This window comes from Lithobates pipiens, unplaced genomic scaffold (assembly GCF_037356315.1).
Source record: "Lithobates pipiens isolate NorthernLeopardFrog02 unplaced genomic scaffold, aLitPip1_a1.2 Scaffold_1, whole genome shotgun sequence".
Taxonomy (NCBI): domain Eukaryota; kingdom Metazoa; phylum Chordata; class Amphibia; order Anura; family Ranidae; genus Lithobates; species Lithobates pipiens.
Genome location: NW_027507685.1, coordinates 242,585,693 through 242,608,529, shown reverse-complemented (window position 1 = coordinate 242,608,529; position 22,837 = coordinate 242,585,693). Strand labels below are relative to the sequence as shown.

Below are 22,837 nucleotides of genomic sequence, written 5' to 3'. Positions count from 1 at the left end.
AAGGGTGTCCTGGCCCCAACCCTCTTTCCCCTGCAAAATATAAAAAAAGGTCTGTCAAAGAAATAAAACCTCTTTACATCCAAAAAGTGTCTGGCGCCCAATGACTTGAACCACCTTTGCACCCACTATGTCTCACAACCCACCACTTATTGAAAGATGTCAGTTATCTTTGGCCTTGAAGGTTCCCATTAGATGGGGAAGAAGTCGGAGATTCTGCTGCACATGTCTATGGGCAAAAATAACGCTGCACCTGTGGCTCCTGGGTGCCGCACACATTTTTTGCTTTGCAGGACCAATCATTCTAACATTTGGCCGTGTACAAGAGCCCTTCGAGTGGCATTAAACCTGAAAGCAATAATATATTATCTACTTCACCTACAGAAGGTTTTACCCCTCTTCGTGACCAGGCCCATTTTTTGCTATTCATCACTGCTTTACCTGGTAATTGCGCGGTCATGCAATGCTGTCCCCAAACAAAATTTATATAATTTTTTTTCACACAAATAGAGATTTCTTTTGGTGGTATTTGATCACCAATGGGGTGTTTTATTTTTTATTACATAAATAAAAAAAGAAAAAAAAAGAAATATTTCTTATTTTTTTAAAAGCAATATTTTTTTACTGCCTGCTATAAAACATTTAGTAAACTAAAGAAAAAAAATCTTAATAAAAACTGTATTCTGCTACACGTCTTTGGTAAAAAAAAAAAAATCCAATGAAGTGTATATTTATTGGTCTGCGTGAAAGTTATAGTGTGTGCAAACTATGGGATATATACTGGAATTTGTATTTATTTATTTTTAAGACTAGTAATGGCGGCAGTGAGAGATTTATAGTGGGGCTGTGTTAGTGCGGCGGAAAATCTGACACTAACTGACACTTTGTGAGAACTGCTTTCACCTACATGCATTCTTTGCACGAAGGTAAAAACCTTTTGTGATGCAGCAGCCCCCCCAGAGCCCCCCTTTTACTTACCTGAACCCGATCTTTCCAGCGACGAGATCGAGCCCAGCAGCTCCAGTCTCCGTCTCGGGTCCTCATTGGCTCCCGCTGCCATCAATCAAATCCAGCAACACGGGAGTCGGGGACGGGGAGCGGGGTTGAGTCCTGTTGTCTGTGTTAATGGATGCAGCAGCAGCAGGACTCGGGAGCGCACCCGCACAAGTGTCCCCATGGAAATCAGCTCCTTGAGGGGGCACTTGATGTGCGGAGGAGCCAAGAGCACTGCCGGGGTACCCCAGTAGAGGAGGATCGGGGCCACACTGTGCACAGAGCAGGTAATTATAACAGGTTTGTTTTTTTAAATAACCCCCCCCCCCCCCCACCTGAAGTTTATTATCACTTTAACTTCCACTGACATCACCACAAATACAGTGATCAGTGATAATACTATATACTGTCACTGTACTAATGACAGTGGCTGGGAAGGGGATAACATTTAGGGGCGATCAAAGGCAGTGGTGGCTGGTGCTTAAACACGCGCAAACAAACTGAAAAATTCTGTGGAAAAAAAAAAAAAATCATCAATTGCAGTCTCACCGTGTCCATCAAGACGCAGCCCCTGCGCCCCCATCAAGACGCAGCCCCTGCACCCCCATCAAGACGCAGCCCCTGCACCCCCATCAAGACGCAGCCACTGTTTCTATGGGGAGCTGCGTTTTTCATGTGCCCTGTGATATAAAGAGCCCCATAGGATTTAAAAGGGGGGAAGATTTTTATTGCATTTGTCTTGCATTTTGAGCCAAAAATGCAACTGCCATACGGTTTTATAAGCGTTTGGAAAAAGCAATCAAACGCATATAAAACCGCATGGCGGTTGCATTTTTGGCTCGAATTGCAAGACAAATGCAATACAAATCTTCCCCTGTTTAAATCCTATGGCACTCTTTATATCAAAGGGCACACCAAAAACACAGCCCCCCATAGAAATAAATGATAAAAGCATAAAACAAATCGCACAGCGGTTGCGTTTTTATTTTATTTTTGATGCACTTTTTTGTGCGATTTGTTTTAAGCTTTTTATGCGTCTTCCATTCGTTTCTATGGGTAGCCGTGTTTTTTGGCATGCTTTTGAAAAGCGCACCAAATCAGCAGCGCGCAGGATTTTTCTAAATGCAGCACTGTGGTGTAAAAGAGTCCCATGGGATTTAAAGGGGAATATTTTTCTTGCGTTTTTCTTGCATTTTTTTTAGCAAGGTAAAACTGCATCAGTGTAAAAAGGGCCCTTAGAGAATGCCTTTTGTTTTCCCCCACTGAATAAAAGGAGTTCTCTGATTGGAGGAGGTGGATATGGTAACGCTACCCCATCACCCTATAATGTGTTAGAATAGCTCCGCATAAAACGTATAGAAATCGCATAATAAAAAACACACTGCACAAAACAAGTGAACGAGCCCCTAGGTGTTGACATTCATGAATCACGCGCGACACACGCTGCACCGCGATTTATAACGCCGTGCCATTCCGGTGAATAGAATGTCCTGGGCTCGGGGACATCACTTTGTTTTTGCTCTTTTTTTTTTTTTTTGCGCTCAGCCCGGCCCGTCCTGTTCAGGTACATTCCATACCTGTTTACTAATCCGACTGCGGCCGGTGTAAAGGGATCCGACATCCATTACAGGACAAAAGTCGCACAGACATTTCACAGGCAACTCTCCTTTCCAGAGATAATGAGCCGAAACGTCATAAACAACAAAACCTGGTCCAATGAGCAGCAAAACGCTCCCCATCTGAGCGTCGCAGAAATCAGCGTCTTTGCTAAGATTTCTGCAACTATGCAAAAAATTGTGGTAAAACAGTTTACGGCGCGGTTATTTTTTTTCCCCATGTAACTTGCCCTGCATTTTCCTTGCAACAAAATGCACAAAACACTCTTCGCTCAGTGCCAAACATTGGTGCATGACCTTCTTTAGCGTGTTTTTTTTTTTTGGAAGGGAGGGAGGCCCATTCGAATCAATAGTGCCACTCCCAAAAACACGCTATAAAAACAAATGCTAAAAAAAAAATATATATATATATATATATATATATATATATATATATATATATATATATATATATATATATATATATATATATATATATATATATATATATATATTAGATGTAGCATTCCATGGCGCCTTTTTTAGCATTTTTTTTTGTGTTTCTATAGAGCATTTTTAAAGTGCCACTATTAATTTTTAATGGCCCCCCCCCCCCCTTCGCTCCAAAAGTGTGCTAAGGCTGCATTCACACCTGAGTGTAGCGTTTTTTCACACGACTTGCACATTTTTTAACATCGTTTTTGAGCTTTGCAGTTTTTTTATTAGCCAACAGAGAAAACTATCATCTGTTGCATCATTTGTTGCTAGGTATTTCAGCTTTTTGGGCTTTTCTATTAGCTTTTCTTTTTTTATTATTATTATTATTATTATTATAATAATAATATTTTTTATTATTATATCATTAATTTATTTTATTATAATTTTATTTATTTTCATTCAGGTAAGGGGGTTAGAGTTAAATTTATGTTAGGGTTAGGATTATTTTTCTTCTTTTATTAGGGTTAGCGTGTTACTACTAATACGAGTACTAAAACTACTATTACTACCGTATATACTCGAGTATAAGCCGAGATTTTCAGCCTCTTTTTTGAGGCTGAAAGTGCCCCCCTCGGCTTATACTCGAGTCATCGCCGTCTGTCTGCCCGAACAGCGTGTCGAGCAGACAGACAGCGGCCATTCTAACTTTCAAAAGCCGCGCCTCCCTGTCTGTGATAGGCGGAACACAATTTCCCAGCAGTCTGTGTTCCGCCTATCACGGACATCCGCTCATCCTCATACTACGGACGAGGATAAGAGGATGTCCGTGATAGGCGGAACACAGACTGCTGGGAAATTGTGTTCCGCCTATCACAGACAGGGAGGCGCGGCATTTGAACAGGGGAATGGGCGCCGACGAAGAGCGGTGATCCTGGGACGGGACCGGACGGAGGCTCGGCTCGGGACGGGACGGGACCGGACGGAGTCTCGGGACGGGACGGGACCGGACGGAGTCTCGGGACGGGACGGGACCGGACGGAGGCTCGGGACGGGACGGGACCGGACGGAGGCTCGGGACCGGACGGAGGCTCGGGACACAGGTAGGCTGGACACACAAGGCCACACACACACACACACACACACACACACACACACACACACACACACACACAGGGATGGATGGATGGACACACACACACAGGGATGGATGGATGGATGGATGGACACACACACACACAGGGATGGATGGATGGATGGACACACACACACACAGGGATGGATGGATGGATGGACACACACACACACAGGGATGGATGGATGGATGGACACACACACACACAGGGATGGATGGACACACACACACACACAGGGATGGATGGATGGATGGACACACACACACACAGGGATGGACAGGCATATCTCACCCTCGGCTTATACACGAGTCAATAGGTTTCCCAGTTTTTTGGGGGTAAATTGGGGGCCTCGGCTTATACTCGGGTCGGCCTATACTCGAGTATATACGGTAATCTGAATACTACTACTATTACTGCTACTACGAATATGAATACTACCACTAATGTCGCGTACACACGACCGGACTTTCCGGCAGACTAGGTCCGACGGACTTTCAGTGGAGATCCGACGGACTTTCCGAACGAACAGCTTTGGCCACACACACGAACGGACTAATGCCCCACACACGGTCAGATTTGCCGACGGAAAATGTGCGATCGGATCGTGTTATCGGAAAGTCCAGCCGTGTGTGGGTTCCATTGGACTTTTTTCGTCGGATTTTCTGACGCACAAAGTTGGATCTAAAGAGCTGGCTCTAAAATTTTCCGACAACAAAATCCGATCGCATAAATTCCGATCGTGTGTAGACAATGCCGATGGACAAAATGCCACGCATGCTCAGAATAAACTAAGAGACAAAAGCTATTGGCTACTGGCCCGTTTATAGTCCCGACGTACGTGTTTGACGTCACCGCATTCAGAACGATTAGCTTTTCCAACAATTTTGTGCGACCGTGTGTATGCAACACAAGTTTAGGCCAAAATCTGTCTGAAAAAAATCCGACGGATTTTGCGGTCGGAATGTCCGACCGCGTGTATGGGGCATAAAAGTCTGTTCGAAAGTCTGTTTGTTTTGAACGTGATGACGCAAGATGGGACTAAAAAAAGAAGTTCAATAGCCAGTAGCCAATAGCTTCTCGTGCGTCGGATTTGGTCCGTCGGACCAGCATACAGACGAACGGCTTTCCCGATAGGAGTCCTTCGGATAGATTTGAAACAGGTTCTATTTCTAGGTCCGTGTGATTTATTTAATGAAAAATACACGATCGGATTGTCCGACGGAATGATCCTGTCTGAAAGTCCGGTCGTGTGTACGCGGCATAATACGAATATTACTACTATAATACTACTAGTACTAATACTACAAATACTATTTCTACTACCACTAATATGAATACTAATACTAATAATATGAATCCTACACTACCATTAAAAATATTACTAAATAGTACTAATATTAAAAAAATACTACTAATACTGCCAATATAAGATACTAATACTACTACTACTACTACTACAACTAATAAGAATATTAAATTCCACTAACACGAATACTTCTACCACTAAAAATATCATTAACTTCTACTACTATTAATAATACTAAACACTACTAATGCTAATAATTATTTTATAAGGTTAGGGGTTAATTATTATTTTTTGATGTATTATTACATATTAAATTTATATTATTTATGATGATTTTTATTATTTGTGTATTTAGTTTACATTTATTCATATATTTATTCTTATAATTTACATCTTTTCATTTGAGCAAAAAAATAAATAAAATATCACGGAAAAACGTGCAAACGCACACACAAAAAATGTGCGAAGGGCTCATTTCCATTCATTTTTATGGGAGTAAAAAACATCAAATTTGCCCGATTCGAGCTTCAAAAAAAAAAAAGAAAAAAAGCTCCAGAAGATTTTACCCCCTTCCTGACCAGGGTACTTTGCGATTCGGCACTGCGTTGTTTTAACTGACAATTGCGCGGTCGTGCTCCGTTGCACCCAAACAAACTTGACATTATTTTTTTCTACAAATAGAGCTTTTTTTTGGTGGTATTTCATCACCTCTGCGATTTTTTATTTTTTGTGCTATAAACAAAAAAAAGAGCAATAAATTAGAAATATATATATATATATATATTTTTTTTTTTTTTTTTTCCTCAGTTTGGGCCGATATATATTCTTCTACATATTTTTGGTTAAAAAAAAAAAAAAAAAGCATACATTTATTGGTTTGCGCAAAAGTTATAGTGTTTACAATATAAGGGATAGTTTTTATGGCATTTTTATTATTATTTATTATTATTATTTTTTTTATTAGTAATGGCGGCGATCTGCAATTTTTATCGCGACTGCGACATTATGGCCGACACATTGGAAACTTGACACTATTTTGGGACCATTGTCATTTATACAGTGATCAGTGCTTTAAAAAAAATGCATTAAATCACTCTGTAAATGTGATCTCTGTCATGCCACAAGGCAGAACGGGGAAATGCTTTGTTTACATAGGCACTTCCCCATTCTGCGGTTCCGTGACATGGCACATTTTCTAGCATATTTAACTACCCTAACAAATTAAGCCAAATTCCAGCTCACACTTTATAATCATTTAAAATCATTTTTTTTTTTTAAAGGGATAAATGTTTTACATAAATTAAAGCTGATCATTGTAAGCACCCCTGCCAGTGTTTAGTGGTTTGTCTCATTTCTGTAAACGGATTAGGCATGTGCACTTCATTTCAGTCTGAATTGAAATTTGGACGAATTGCTAGTTATTTGGAAATTCTGATGTATCTGAATTTCAAAAATACAATTAGTTACGAATGGAAACAAATCGGAAATAAAAAAAATTGAGACAAAATTCGAATAGTTTTCAAATCGAAACTTGAATTTCCAAAACGGGAATAAAATTGAATAGAAAATAAAGGAATAGAATAGAAAAGAATAGAATATAATGGAGTAAAACAGAACAGACTACAAAATAAAAAAACAGAATAAAAAAAAAAGGTGATAAAAAAAAAAAATGAATATGAAACAATATAGTAAAAAACAGAATAAAATATAAAATAAAGGAATATAACAAAAAAATGATTGGAAAAGAAAGAATATAAGCATCTTCCGAAATTAAAAAATAGAATAAATTCAAATTTAAATAGAATAAAAAAAGAATAGCATAGAATAAAATAAACAATAGAAAAGAATAGAAAGAATATAACAATATAAGCATTTTCTGAAATTTGAATTTCAAATAGAAAACATAGAATAGAAAAGAATAGAAAAAATATATAGAATTGAATGGAACAGAAAGAAAATAACCTTCTTCCAAAATTCAAATTTCGACTAGAATAAGTTAGATTTCGAATGGAATTTGATTCTAAATTGATTGCAATTGGAAAATTTAGAATAGATTTGAATAAACAAAATGAATTCTGAAACAAATTTTACTAATTAAACTAATTTAACTAATCTAATTTATGTACTGTAAATAACAAAACACATTTTTCCTTCTAAAACTGATACATTCTGCTGGAGAACTTGTGAATCACATCAGTCTTGCTAGCTGGATCACCAGATAAAAATAGAAGTAAGTATAAAATAGAAAACGAATGCAGCCGTCACATCTAAGAATTGGTAAGCTGCCATATAATAAAATGTTTGCTTTAGGGTTTAAAATTGCTTTACATTTTAAGTCACATGGTCTGTTCTAATTCTTTCCAAGTGCCTCAAAAATGAGAAGGAAGTAGCCAAGGGCAGCTCGGGCCACTTTGTCGCTCCCCATGTCGGACCCCCATGGCAGGAGAAAGATCTGACCGAGGTGGACCAACACAGGCCTGCATTCTGTTCTGCAAGAAGTGACCCCGTCCTCTCCATCCTTTCAGTAAGGATTTCACAGAGGGAGGCTTCCACCAGCATCAGGCTGAAGATTCTGTGTACACAACGCCTTATCTTATCTCCTCTAGTCTTGTATGTAGATGAACAATGCGACAGTTCACCCAGCCATAAATACATAGGAGTAAAAAAAATAAAAAAAATAAATGAAAATGAAATATTTCAGATATTATCATTTACAGTATCACCAGCATGCAAACTAACCAAGTGCAGCTAAATAAAGAATAGAAAAAAATAAATAAATAAAACGCACTTCCTAAAGCTGGCCATAGATGGTTCGAATCTCAGCCGGTTCAGCAGGAACCAGTCGAGATTCGAACCATTTATTAGCATGCTCCATGCACCCAAGTAGATTGATCAATCGATGACCCATCTTCAGTGTTCTGGCTGAGGGAAGAAGGTTCTCATCCAAGATTTTAAAATACATGGCCCCCGTCCATTGGCCTCCCAATGTGAGAAAGTCAGCCTGTGCCTTTGTAAACACACACAATCACACCAAAGTCCGACGGATTCGAACGCGATGACGTACGACCGGACCAGAATATGGAAGTTCATAGCCAGTAGCCAATAGCTGCCCTAGTGTCGGTTTTTGCCCGTCGGATCAGCATACAGACGAATGGATTTCTCGATAGGAAATGGGTCCGGCAGAGTTCAGTCCGAAAAATTTGAAACATGTTCTATTTCTAAAGTCCGTCAGATTTTTGGACAGCAGAGGTCCAATGGAGTCCACACACGATCGAATTGTCCGACGGATTCGTTCCGTCTGACCTTTGCTGTTGAAAAGTCCGGTCGTGTGTCCATATCTTCATCTAGAGCCGTGTACACACGGTCGGACGTTTCCGGCAGAAAAGGTCAGACGGAATCATTCTGTCGGACATTCCGATCGTGTGTGGGCTTCATCAAACATTTTCTTTCCAAAATTCTGACGGACTTTGAAATAGAACATTTTCAAATCTTTCTGGCAAAACCAGTTCCTTTTGAGAAAAACGTTCCTCTGTATGCTGTTCCGCCAGACCAAAAACGACGCAAGGGCAGCTATTTGCTACTGAACTTCTTTTTTTCTAGTCCTGTCATATGTCATTGCGTTCTAAACGATTGGACTTTGGTGCGATCATGTGCAGGCAAGTCAAAAATCCTTTGGAGTTCAGTCCGACAAGAAGTCCGCTCGTGTGTACGCGGCATAATTGATGGTAAAACAGCCCTGAAGAGGCTCCTAAGGTGCAAATGATGAACAAAGACAATGAAGCAGTGATTTTAGCCCCTCCACCACAGATACTCCAGCCTCTCACCTTATAGACTCGACCTATAAAAAGGTTATACAGCATTTGACCCACACCTGGGTGACCGATCGCTAAGGATCCAGCCGGTGGTCACAACACACATAAGACCGAAAAAGAAGGGGACAATCTAGTGCTCTCCATTTTTAAAGTTTAATTAAGTAAAATAAAAAGGAAATCCACTTACAAATACAGTACTCCGGCCAGGTGTCAGCAAACAACCAAGTAGTGAATACAGTTTCAAACCAGGAAGATGGCCGCGGGTGATGCCTGACGTAGCTCCACCCCGTACGCGTTGCGTCCTGTGGACGGGACTTCGCCAGCATGGGGTCGGAGGTACGGCGTCAGCCCGCTCGTGTTTATATTACCGTAGAGAACGCCCCTCAACAGAAAAACACTCCCAAACCAAACAGCGCAGCCGCACATGGTAAATTGCCAGTATTCTAGCCTAAAGGGAGCCGATCTTTGAAGGATAACATCTCAATAAAGGATAAAAGTAAAAATAAAGAAACGTATGTCTCTCAATCTAGGCTTAAGAACCAGGGTAACTTTTCACCTCATTGTTATACAGCCTTGGAAAGAGGACATCCTGGTTTCCAAATTTAAAAGGGAAATAGACCCCAACAGAATTTTATTAAAAAAGGACTATTTAAATGAAACAAATTCAAAATAAAACCCTAAAATACATCTGACATCATCCACGGCCATCCTCCCAATTATAAGTATTATTAAAATTAGCATACAATAAATTATATATATATATATATTTTTTTTTTTTTTATTACACTACATACGTAAAATACACTCCACCCATCATACTACATAAAAAAATCTTATTAGAAATGAAACAATTGAGTAAACTCAATATTCAAGCCAGTAGGCGTTAGAACCTTGGTCTCATATATCCAAAAAGACTCACACCAACTCAGCTGGCGAATGAGGTTACCTCCTCTTCAATGTTTAGTGACTTTCTCTATTCCCCAAAATGTTATATATTTTGGGTCACAATGGTGGCATGTTTTGAAGTTTCTAGAAACGCTGTGTGTTTTGAGGCCCTTTTTGATATTATTTATATACTCCCCTACTCGTACATGCAGGGCCCTAGAGGTCCTCCCAATGTATTGCAGGCCACAATAGCATTCAAGCAGAGAAACAGCCCCAAAGCATAAAGGTTTCCACCTCCGTGCTTGACTGTAGGGATGGTGTTCTTAGTGTCATAGTCAGCATTTTTGCTTCCTCCAAACACGACGTGTCCCTCTCCTCAAGAAGGCACATGTACAGTCCTGCCAATGAACATCTAAATGATTCAGAGAAAGATTGGGAGAAAGTGCTGAGGTCAGATGAGACCAAAATTGAGTTCTTCTGCATTAACTTGACTCACTCTGTTTGGAGGAAGAAAAATGCTGACTATGACCCTAAGAAGATCATCCCTACAGTCGAGCACGGAGGTGGAAACATGATGCTTTGGGGCTTTTTTCTCTGATAAAAAAGGTACAGGCCAACTTTGCCGCATTAATGTATTTTAAAACCTTGGATGAGAACCTCCTTCCCTCAGCTAGAACACCGAAGATGGGTCGTGGATGGGTCTTCCAGCATCACAATGACCCAAAACATACCGCCAAGGCAACAAAGGAGTGGCTCAAGAAGATGCACATTAAGGTCATGGAGTGGCCTAGTCAGTCTCCAGACCTTAGTCTTATAGAAAATTTATAGAGGGAGCTGAAACTTTGGGTTGCCAAGGGACAGTCAAGAAAACATAAGGATTTAGAGACGATCTGTAAAGAAGAAAGGACCAAAATCCCTCCCAAGAGGTGTACAAACCTGATCACCAACTAAAGGAAACATCTGACCTCTGTGCTTGCCAACAAGGGTTTCTCCGACAAGTACCAAGTCATGTTTTGCTTGAAGATCACATACTTATTTTACTGACTGAACTGCAACTAAATTTTTAACATTTGTATTGTGTGTTTTTTCTGGATTTTTGGTTGATATTCTGTCTCTATCGTTTTTATCATAGGTGTATTTTAACCACTTCCCGACCAGCGCATGACGATGTACGTCGACAGAATGGCACGGGCAGGCATATTGGCGTACATGTAAGTCCAATCTTCAATGCCGCCCTGCCATCGGGAGCGCGCCGCCGGCGGCGCGCTCCCGCGCTGGTCGGGCCCCCGTGAGTCCGGTTACGGGACCCGCGGACTCGATCGCCTCTGGCATACCCGCGATCGTCTCACGGGACGGCTGAATGGAGGAAATGCCGTGTAAACAGCATTTCTCCATTCTGCCAAAAATGTGTCAAAAATGTCCGATGGGTCCCCCACAATGTCGCAGTCACAATAAAAATCGCTGATCGCCGCCATTACTAGTAAAAAAAAAAATAATAAAAAATTATTAATAAAAATGCTATAAAACTATCCATATTTTGCGCAAACCAATCAATAAAACGCTTATTGCGATTTTTTTTACCAAAAATATGTAGAAGAATACGTATCGGCCTAAACTGAGGGAAAAAATGTTTTTTATATATTTTTGGGGGATATTTATTATAACAAAAAGTAAAAAATAATGTGTTTTTTTTCAAAATTGTCGCTCTATTTTTGTTTATAGTGCAAAAAATAAAAACCGGAGGGGTGATCAAATACCACCAAAAGAAAGCTCTATTTGTGGGAAAAAAAGGACGTCAATTTTGTTTGGGAGCCACGTCGCACGACCGCGCAATTGTCAGTTAAAGCGACGCAGTGCCGAATCGCAAAAAGTGGTCTGGTCTTTGACCAGCAAAATGGTCCGGTCTTAAATGATAGACCCTTCATTTCTTTGTAAGCGGGCAAACTTACAAAATCTGCAGGGGATCAAATCCTTATGTTCCTGCCTGTATAATGCAGGAACATGTATCATTGTACGTGAGCACGCAGAGAAAGCACAGCGGAGAAGAGGAAGGTGCTGGATCCCGGGGGAGCGGAGGATCGGGTAAGTAAATCTGCTTTTCCTGGTCCTCTAGATCTAAAAAGCATTTAACACTCTGCAGTGCATCAGCAGGAAGGTTTTTCCTTTCCCTGGAGATCGGCTTTAAATCACAGTATTTTTTTCTCCATCATATGATTCCAGAGACTAATAACTCCCCAGAACGATAATGATCAAGTCTCAGCCGGCTGATATTATCTCTATAGTGTGCCCGGGTCTTTCATGTTCCGGTCGGCACACAGGTCACAGTAGACTGAAATCCTTTCTCCGCCAGGAAGATGTTTTGCAGCGCCTTTGGCAAATGCATTTTCTTTTGAAAAGACTTGTTACCATGGAGACCTGAATATAATATTGCAGAATGGCATTTTAATTAGATTTTTTTCCCTTAAAAGGAGGATGGCCATCTGAGGCTGTGTGCACACTGGAACATTTGCTTGTGCCCATCATTCACAGCAGTACATGTGTTACAGTGGCTGCTGGTTCTTTTTTTTTTTTTTTGGGGGGGGTGGCAAACACCCCACCCACTGCCACCCCCCTATCGTTTTTCTTTTGGGGGGGCAAACAACCACCCTCCCACCGGTCAGCCGGCGGCACCCCCTGTCTGCTCTAGGTAGTTCGGTGGGCAGTCAGGTCACCCACACCCCCGCCATCCTCCAGGGTCGTGAGTTGGTCATCAAGCCTGCCATCTAGGTTGCGGGCGGGCAGCAGGCGGGTTGCTGGCGCCTACAAATGGTGAATAGCTGGCAGGTTTTTGGGTTGCGGGCTCCTACGGGTGGCGGGCAGTGGCATCCCTGTCCTCTTCCCCCCTCTTCTGCATCATGGCAGCTTCCGCCATGCGTCTCCTCCCTCTTCCTCCTAGGCGTCCAATAGGGTTGCCTGCCCTTGCAGCCAATTGGGTGACGGGTCTCAAAACCCGCTTCCTGATTGGCCGGGAGGAGGATCAGTGTGAAAATAGCGAATAATCATTCACTATTGTCACACTATTGGATGGGCCTGGAGCGCAGTGCTCTGTGTCCCGAGCCCACCCCTTTTTAAGCCTGTTAGAGCCTCTGGCTCCAATCACAGGCTTTAAAAACAAAAAACCCATGTAGATCAGGGGCCAGACACATGGATAGAGGGGGCGGCGCCTGTGCACTCCTAAATGAACGGCTGCTGGTGCACACCTATGTCCCACAATGGTATTGTGTTCAGTCTACGCGTTTCCCCTCCATCCATGTGTCTAGCTCCTGATCTACATGGGGTGTTTTATTTTATTTTTTTGTTTTTTTAGCCTGTGATTGGAGCCAGAGGCTCCAACAGGCTTAAAAAAGGGTGGGCTCGGGATGCAGAGCACTGCGTTCCAGGCCCGCACAGTAGTGAGGTGATAGAGAATGATTATTTGCTATTTTTACACTGATCCTCCTCCCGGCCAATCAGGAAGCGGGTCTTGAGATTGGCTGCAAGGACAGGCAACCCTATTGGACGCCTAGGAGGAGGAGGGAGAAGACGCATGGCGCAAACCACCATGATGCAGAAGAGTGGGAGAGGACAGGGAAGCCACTGCCCGCCGCCCGTAGGAGCCCGCAACCCGAAAACCTGCCAGCTACTGCTTCTTCAGGGGTTCAGATGTGCTTTCATATGGACTCAAATAATAACCTAAGACCCATCTATAACAAATGGATAAATAATAAAAATACTAAAATATCATAAAAACACAAATACAAGTATATAGTAAAAATATTTTTATGTTAACTGTCCACCACATAATGGCAAGAATGAGAGGGACTAAAAGTGAGGGGAAGAAGGAAAAACAAAACAAAGCAAAAACTATAAGCAAAATATAAAAACAAAATAAAAAACACACGCTTACCTACAAGCCAGCCCCACCATAAACACCCAGGACGTGGCAATGGTCACTAGGAAGCCAGTGACTTAAAGGGGATGTCTGAGGCTGTGCGCAAATAGGAATATTCGCATGTGGCCAATATCATGATTCACAGGGGCACATGTTATGTCTAGCCCATATAGCAATGCAGATCCTCCTCAATCATGATAAATGATACCAGCCAACAAGTCTTCTCCCACTGCTACTCCTTGCCGAATGACAGATTCCTGGCGGACTGAAGGTTTGTAAACAAAGGGGTGAGGACAGCGGCTGATGTCACCGAACGCCTGAGGCTGTGTGCACCTGAAATATTAAACATTTCTTGCATATCTTGCTTATTAAGCACTTAAGGACCAAGCCTCATTTTGAGAAGTGTTGTTTACAAGTTAAAAATAGGGTTTTTTTGCTAGAAAATTACTTAGAACCCCCAAACATATTATATATATTTTTTCTAACACCCTAGAGAATAAAATGGTGGTCATTGCAATACTTTCTGTCACAGCGGTCTTACAAGCGCACTTTTTTTTGGGGGGGAAAAAATACACTTTTTTGAATGAAAAAATAAATAAAAAAAACAGTAAAGTTAGCCCAATTTTTTTTTTTATATTGTGAAAGATAATGTTACACAGAGTATATTGATACCAAACATGTCACGCTTTAAAATTGCACCGGCTCGTAGAATGGTCGACAAACTTTTACCCTTAAAAATCTCCATAGGTGACATTTAAAAAAAAAAAAAAAAAATTCTACAGGTTGCATGTTTTACGTTACAGAGGAGGTCTAGGGCTAGAATTGCTCTCACTCTGCCGATCGGGGCGATACCTCACATGTGTGGTTTGTTTTCATATGCGGGCGCGACTCAAGTATGCACGCTAATTTGGAGGGACGGGCACATTAAAAGAAAAAAAAATTGAGAGGGCTGGACTGTAACCATTCAAAGTCAAAATTTAGCTAGGAGTAAACAATGTCCCATCACTGGTGTCAGTGGAAGGAGTAATGACCCATCACTGGGAGGAATAGTGCCCCATCACCGGGAGGAATAGTGCCCCATCACCGGGAGGAATAGTGCCCCATCACCGGGAGGAATAGTGCCCCATCACCGGGAGGAATAGTGCCCCATCACCGGGAGGAATAGTGCCCCATCACCGGGAGGAATAGTGCCCCATCACCTAGTGCCCCATCACTGGGAGGAATAGTGCCCCATCACCGGGAGGAATAGTGCCCCATTACTGGTGTCAGTGGGAGGAATAGTGCCCCATCACTGGGAGGAATAGTGCCCCATCACTGGTGTCAGTGGGAGGAATAGTGCCCCATCACTGGGAGGAATAGTGCCCCATCACTGGGAGGAATAGTGCCCCATCACTGGGAGGAATAGTGCCCCATCACTGGTATCATTGGTATTAGTGGGGGGAATAGTGTCTCCTCATTGGTATTAGTGGGGGGAATAGTGTCTCCTCATTGGTATTAGTGGGGGGAATAGTGTCTCCTCATTGGTATTAGTGGGGGGAATAGTGTCTCCTCATTGGTATTAGTGGGGGGAATAGTGTCTCCTCATTGGTATTAGTGGGGGGGGAATAGTGTCTCCTCATTGGTATTAGTGGGGGGGGGGGGAATAGTGTCTCCTCATTGGTATTAGTGGGGGGGGGAATAGTGTCTCCTCATTGGTATTAGTGGGGGGGGGGAATAGTGTCTCCTCATTGGTATTAGTGGGGGGGGGGGAATAGTGTCTCCTCATTGGTATTAGTGGGGGGGGGGGAATAGTGTCTCCTCATTGGTATTAGTGGGGGGGGGGAATAGTGTCTCCTCATTGGTATTAGTGGGGGGGGGGAATAGTGTCTCCTCATTGGTATTAGTGGGGGGGAATAGTGTCTCCTCATTGGTATTAGTGGGGGGGAATAGTGTCTCCTCATTGGTATTAGTGGGGGGGAATAGTGTCTCCTCATTGGTATTAGTGGGGGGGAATAGTGTCTCCTCATTGGTATTAGTGGGGGGAATAGTGTCTCCTCATTGGTATTAGTGGGGGGAATAGTGTCTCCTCATTGGTATTAGTGGGGGGGAATAGTGTCTCCTCATTGGTATTAGTGGGGGGAATAGTGTCTCCTCATTGGTATTAGTGGGAGGAATAGTGTCTCATCATTGGTATTAGTGGGGGGAATAGTGTCTCATCATTGGTATTAGTGGGAGGAATAGTGTCTCATCATTGGTATTAGTGGGGGGAATAGTGTCTCACCATTGGTATTAGTGGGGGGAATAGTGTCTCATCATTGGTATTAGTGGGGGGAATAGTGTCTCATCATTGGTATTAGTGGGAGGAATAGTGTCTCATCATTGGTATTAGTGGGGGGGGAATAGTGTCTCATCATTGGTATTAGTGGGAGGAATAGTGTCTCATCATTGGTATTAGTGGGGGGGAATAGTGTCTCATCATTGGTATTAGTGGGAGGAATAGTGTCTCATCATTGGTATTAGTGGGAGGAATAGTGTCTCATCATTGGTATTAGTGGGGGAGAATAGTGTCTCATCATTGGTATTAGTGGGGGGAATAGTGTCTCATCATTGGTATTAGTGGGAGGAATAGTGTCTCATCATTGGTATTAGTGGGGGGAATAGTGTCTCATCATTGGTATTAGTGGGGGGAATAGTGTCTCATCATTGGTATTAGTGGGAGGAATATTGTCTCATCATTGGTATTAGTGGGGGGAATAGTGTCTCATCATTGGTATTAGTGGGGGGAATAGTGTCTCATCATTGGTATTAGTGGGGGGAATAGTGTCTCATCATTGGTATTAGTGGGAGGAATAGTGTCTCATCATTGATATTAGTGGGGGGGGGAATAGTGTCTCATCATTGGTATTAGTGGGGGGGGAATAGTGTCTCATCATTGGTATTAGTGGGAGGAATAGTGTCTCATCATTGGTATTAGTGGGAGGAATAGTGTCTCATCATTGGTATTAGTGGGAGGAATAGTGTCTCATCATTGGTATTAGTGGGGGGGAATAGTGTCTCATCATTGGTATTAGTGGGGGGAATAGTGTCTCATCATTGGTATTAGTGGGAGGAATATTGTCTCATCATTGGTATTAGTGGGGGGAATAGTGTCTCATCATTGGTATTAGTGGGGGGAATAGTGTCTCATCATTGGTATTAGTGGGGGGAATAGTGTCTCATCATTGGTATTAGTGGGGGGAATAGTGTCTCATCATTGGTATTAGTGGGAGGAATAGTGTCTCATCATTGGTATTAGTGGGGGGGGGGGAATAGTGTCTCATCATTGGTATTAGTGGGAGGAATAGTGTCTCATCATTGGTATTAGTGGGGGGGAATAGTGTCTCATCATTGGTATTAGTGGGGGGAATAGTGTCTCATCATTGGTATTAGTGGGAGGAATAGTGTCTCATCATTGGTATTAGTGGGGGGAATATTGTCTCATCATTGGTATTAGTGGGGGGAATATTGTCTCATCATTGGTATTAGTGGGAGGAATATTGTCTCATCATTGGTATTAGTGGGAGGAATATTGTCTCATCATTGGTATTAGTGGGGGGAATAGTGTCTCATCATTGGTATTAGTGGGGGGAATAGGGTCTCATCATTGGTATTAGTGGGAGGAATAGTGTCTCATCATTGGTATTAGTGGGAGGAATAGTGTCTCATCATTGGTATTAGTGGGAGGAATAGTGTCTCATCATTGGTATTAGTGGGAGGAATAGTGTCTCATCATTGGTATTAGTGGGAGGAATAGTGTCTCATCATTGGTATTAGTGGGGGGGAATAGTGTCTCATCATTGGTATTAGTGGGAGGAATAGTGTCTCATCATTGGTATTAGTGGGAGGAATAGTGTCTCATCATTGGTATTAGTGGGAGGAATAGTGTCTCATCATTGGTATTAGTGGGGGGGAATAGTGTCTCATCATTGGTATTAGTGGGGGGAATAGTGTCTCATCATTGGTATTAGTGGGAGGAATAGTGTCTCATCATTGGTATTAGTGGGAGGAATAGTGTCTCATCATTGGTATTAGTGGGGGGAATAGTGTCTCATCATTGGTATTAGTGGGAGGAATATTGTCTCATCATTGGTATTAGTGGGGGGAATAGTGTCTCATCATTGGTATTAGTGGGGGGAATAGTGTCTCATCATTGGTATTAGTGGGGGGAATAGTGTCTCATCATTGGTATTAGTGGGAGGAATAGTGTCTCATCATTGGTATTAGTGGGGGGGAATAGTGTCTCATCATTGGTATTAGTGGGGGGGGAATAGTGTCTCATCATTGGTATTAGTGGGAGGAATAGTGTCTCATCATTGGTATTAGTGGGAGGAATAGTGTCTCATCATTGGTATTAGTGGGAGGAATAGTGTCTCATCATTGGTATTAGTGGGGGGGAATAGTGTCTCATCATTGGTATTAGTGGGGGGAATAGTGTCTCATCATTGGTATTAGTGGGAGGAATATTGTCTCATCATTGGTATTAGTGGGGGGAATAGTGTCTCATCATTGGTATTAGTGGGGGGAATAGTGTCTCATCATTGGTATTAGTGGGGGGAATAGTGTCTCATCATTGGTATTAGTGGGGGGAATAGTGTCTCATCATTGGTATTAGTGGGAGGAATAGTGTCTCATCATTGGTATTAGTGGGGGGGGGGAATAGTGTCTCATCATTGGTATTAGTGGGAGGAATAGTGTCTCATCATTGGTATTAGTGGGGGGGAATAGTGTCTCATCATTGGTATTAGTGGGGGGAATAGTGTCTCATCATTGGTATTAGTGGGAGGAATAGTGTCTCATCATTGGTATTAGTGGGGGGAATATTGTCTCATCATTGGTATTAGTGGGGGGAATATTGTCTCATCATTGGTATTAGTGGGAGGAATATTGTCTCATCATTGGTATTAGTGGGAGGAATATTGTCTCATCATTGGTATTAGTGGGGGGAATAGTGTCTCATCATTGGTATTAGTGGGGGGAATAGGGTCTCATCATTGGTATTAGTGGGAGGAATAGTGTCTCATCATTGGTATTAGTGGGAGGAATAGTGTCTCATCATTGGTATTAGTGGGAGGAATAGTGTCTCATCATTGGTATTAGTGGGAGGAATAGTGTCTCATCATTGGTATTAGTGGGAGGAATAGTGTCTCATCATTGGTATTAGTGGGGGGGGAATAGTGTCTCATCATTGGTATTAGTGGGAGGAATAGTGTCTCATCATTGGTATTAGTGGGAGGAATAGTGTCTAATCATTGGTATTAGTGGGAGGAATAGTGTCTCATCATTGGTATTAGTGGGGGGGAATAGTGTCTCATCATTGGTATTAGTGGGGGGAATAGTGTCTCATCATTGGTATTAGTGGGAGGAATAGTGTCTCATCATTGGTATTAGTGGGAGGAATAGTGTCTCATCATTGGTATTAGTGGGAGGAATATTGTCTCATCATTGGTATTAGTGGGAGGAATATTGTATCATCATTGGTATTAGTGGGGGGGAATAGTGTCTCATCATTGGTATTAGTGGGGGGAATAGGGTCTCATCATTGGTATTAGTGGGAGGAATAGTGTCTCATCATTGGTATTAGTGGGAGGAATAGTGTCTCATCATTGGTATTAGTGGGTGGAATAGTGTCTCATTATTGGTATTAGTGGGGGGAATAGTGTCTCATCATTGGTATTAGTGGGGGGAATAGTGTCTCATCATTGGTATTAGTGGGGGGAATAGTGTCTCATCATTGGTATTAGTGGGGGGGAATAGTGTCTCATCATTGGTATTAGTGGGGGGGAATAGTGTCTCATCATTGGTATTAGTGGGGGGAATGGTGTCTCATCATTGGTATTAGTGGGGGGGAATAGTGTCTCATCATTGGTATTAGTGGGGGGGAATAGTGTCTCATCATTGGTATTAGTGGGGGGGAATAGTGTCTCATCATTGGTATTAGTGGGGAGGATTAGTGTCTCATCATTGGTATTAGTGGGGGGAATAGTGTCTCATCATTGGTATTAGTGGGGGGAATAGTGTCTCATCATTGGTATTAGTGGGGGGAATAGTGTCTCATCATTGGTATTAGTGGGAGGAATAGTGTCTCATCATTGGTATTAGTGGGGGGGGAATAGTGTCTCATCATTGGTATTAGTGGGAGGAATAGTGTCTCATCATTGGTATTAGTGGGAGGAATAGTGTCTCATCATTGGTATTAGTGGGAGGAATAGTGTCTCATCATTGGTATTAGTGGGGGGGAATAGTGTCTCATCATTGGTATTAGTGGGGGGAATAGTGTCTCATCATTGGTATTAGTGGGAGGAATAGTGTCTCATCATTGGTATTAGTGGGAGGAATAGTGTCTCATCATTGGTATTAGTGGGGGGAATATTGTCTCATCATTGGTATTAGTGGGAGGAATATTGTCTCATCATTGGTATTAGTGGGAGGAATATTGTCTCATCATTGGTATTAGTGGGGGGGAATAGTGTCTCATCATTGGTATTAGTGGGGGGAATAGGGTCTCATCATTGGTATTAGTGGGAGGAATAGTGTCTCATCATTGGTATTAGTGGGAGGAATAGTGTCTCATCATTGGTATTAGTGGGTGGAATAGTGTCTCATTATTGGTATTAGTGGGGGGAATAGTGTCTCATCATTGGTATTAGTGGGGGGAATAGTGTCTCATCATTGGTATTAGTGGGGGGAATAGTGTCTCATCATTGGTATTAGTGGGGGGGAATAGTGTCTCATCATTGGTATTAGTGGGGGGGAATAGTGTCTCATCATTGGTATTAGTGGGGGGAATGGTGTCTCATCATTGGTATTAGTGGGGGGGAATAGTGTCTCATCATTGGTATTAGTGGGGGGAATAGTGTCTCATCATTGGTATTAGTGGGGGGAATAGTGTCTCATCATTGGTATTAGTGGGGGGGAATAGTGTCTCATCATTGGTATTAGTGGGGGGGAATAGTGTCTCATCATTGGTATTAGTGGGGAGGATTAGTGTCTCATCATTGGTATTAGTGGGGGGAATGGTGTCTCATCATTGGTATTAGTGGGGGGGAATAGTGTCTCATCATTGGTATTAGTGGGGGGGAATAGTGTCTCATCATTGGTATTAGTGGGAGGAATAGTGTCTCATCATTGGTATTAGTGGGAGGAATAGTGTCTCATCATTGGTATTAGTGGGGGGAATATTGTCTCATCATTGGTATTAGTGGGAGGAATATTGTCTCATCATTGGTATTAGTGGGAGGAATATTGTCTCATCATTGGTATTAGTGGGGGGGAATAGTGTCTCATCATTGGTATTAGTGGGGGGAATAGGGTCTCATCATTGGTATTAGTGGGAGGAATAGTGTCTCATCATTGGTATTAGTGGGAGGAATAGTGTCTCATCATTGGTATTAGTGGGTGGAATAGTGTCTCATTATTGGTATTAGTGGGGGGAATAGTGTCTCATCATTGGTATTAGTGGGGGGAATAGTGTCTCATCATTGGTATTAGTGGGGGGAATAGTGTCTCATCATTGGTATTAGTGGGGGGGAATAGTGTCTCATCATTGGTATTAGTGGGGGGGAATAGTGTCTCATCATTGGTATTAGTGGGGGGAATGGTGTCTCATCATTGGTATTAGTGGGGGGGAATAGTGTCTCATCATTGGTATTAGTGGGGGGGAATAGTGTCTCATCATTGGTATTAGTGGGGGGAATAGTGTCTCATCATTGGTATTAGTGGGGGGGAATAGTGTCTCATCATTGGTATTAGTGGGGGGGAATAGTGTCTCATCATTGGTATTAGTGGGGAGGATTAGTGTCTCATCATTGGTATTAGTGGGGGGAATGGTGTCTCATCATTGGTATTAGTGGGGGGGAATAGTGTCTCATCATTGGTATTAGTGGGGGGGAATAGTGTCTCATCATTGGTATTAGTGCGGGGAATGGTGTCTCATCATTGGTGCCAGTGGGTTTACAAAGCCTGCTGTAGAGGGTGTGTAGGGTAAGCAAGGTGTCAGCAAGTCAACATTTGATATTAAATCTCCACAATGGGGAGCAAACAAAACCTAGTAGAGCTCCTTATGCTTTTTTACTGTGCAAAGAAGAATCCTCTTGACACTGGTTGACCTTTCATTCAGGCTGAGAAATGTAGGTTAAAACAAATCCTAAACCTGTTATGTAGGTAGACGACGTTAGACAAACGGGAACCCGGTCTCTGCCCGCACCTCTGGCACCAAATGATGTTACAGTTGGAAGTAAAAAGAGACAGTGCTGCCCAGTTGACTGAATCAATATGTGGCAAACAAACATTACTCATGCTCCAAACACAAGCTTTCCTGCCAAGATATTTCCTGTATCGCATTGTTTCCTGAGAACCGATCGTGAAAACACCGGCATTGTTTTGGGCAGTCGTGTTGGGATTGGCGAAACGTTACACCAATTCATTTTAAATGCTTCATAGATAGGAATCATTTGGCCCCTAGGGATTTAAATTTTTCCTATGCAAGTTCTCAGGAATATTTGCACTTAATCAATAATTTAATCCAGCAGACACTGTGCTATTTAAAGAGTTATAAAGTGCCTCAGGTAGGACCCAGGTTTGGTAGAAGGGGTCATCAGAACCTAATAGATATTGTATGGACAATTCATACAACTATAGACGGGACACAATGCAGTGTAGTCTTTTCTACTTCCATGCTTGGAGCACCCTCACCATTATTAAAAAAAAAAAAAAAAAAATTTATTTATATATTTATATATATATATATATAT

At 42.2% G+C, this 22,837-nt stretch overlaps 1 protein-coding gene across 4 annotated transcripts in view; it reads right to left on the bottom strand.

Moving 5' to 3' along the window:
* Positions 1 to 22,837, bottom strand: part of SYTL4 (synaptotagmin like 4) — a 158,152-nt gene that overhangs the window by 77,885 nt on the left and 57,430 nt on the right. The window contains exon 1 of one of the 4 annotated variants that reach the window (XM_077484791.1): positions 14,085 to 14,307. The exons of the other annotated variants lie outside the window; for them this stretch is intronic. The gene's annotated coding sequence lies outside the window, so the exon portion shown is untranslated. Of the gene's footprint in view, positions 1 to 14,084; positions 14,308 to 22,837 lie in introns of those variants that run through there. 4 annotated transcript variants of the gene reach the window in all.